The sequence below is a fragment of the Lasioglossum baleicum genome, unplaced genomic scaffold (genome assembly GCF_051020765.1).
Source record: "Lasioglossum baleicum unplaced genomic scaffold, iyLasBale1 scaffold0091, whole genome shotgun sequence".
Taxonomy (NCBI): Eukaryota; Metazoa; Arthropoda; class Insecta; order Hymenoptera; family Halictidae; genus Lasioglossum; species Lasioglossum baleicum.
The window spans coordinates 527,501-528,049 of NW_027469151.1; positions in this window are offsets into that span (position 1 = coordinate 527,501).

A 549-nucleotide genomic window follows, 5' to 3' on the forward strand; every position below is an offset into this window, starting at 1 on the left:
ATATTATTAGAACAATGTAGCTGATATAACCAATTATCCCATACGAATGCCACCTGAAAATAATACATGTGATTTAAAAGCAAAAAAATTAAAATATAAATTTTTTATTTTATTAATAAGATACGAATAATACAATATGAACATAGTGTATTATTTCAAACAATTACATGTTGTTTTATTGACAATTAAATGGCCCAAAACCGGCATCTCAATATCCGCACAAATCCACAGACATGGTTTGAACGAAAAAAAAGGTAGGGACAGAGGGAATCTCGTTAATCCAAACACGCGCATCGCAAACATATCCGGGGACGATCTACCTAACAGTACAGACCAAAACTGACTCCCGCCGTTTACCCGCACGACCGATAGAACACGATTAGTACACGTCGAAATATAACTCGGAACATTATTTCTCAATAACTCGATAAATACTCATCCGAGCGCTTTCATACTTGATATTTGTCTTCGAAATGCTTTACCACACGATGATCTAATATTTATAATTGTCCGAGTCAAGCGGAAAGATAAGTTTACTCTTGGCGGTCG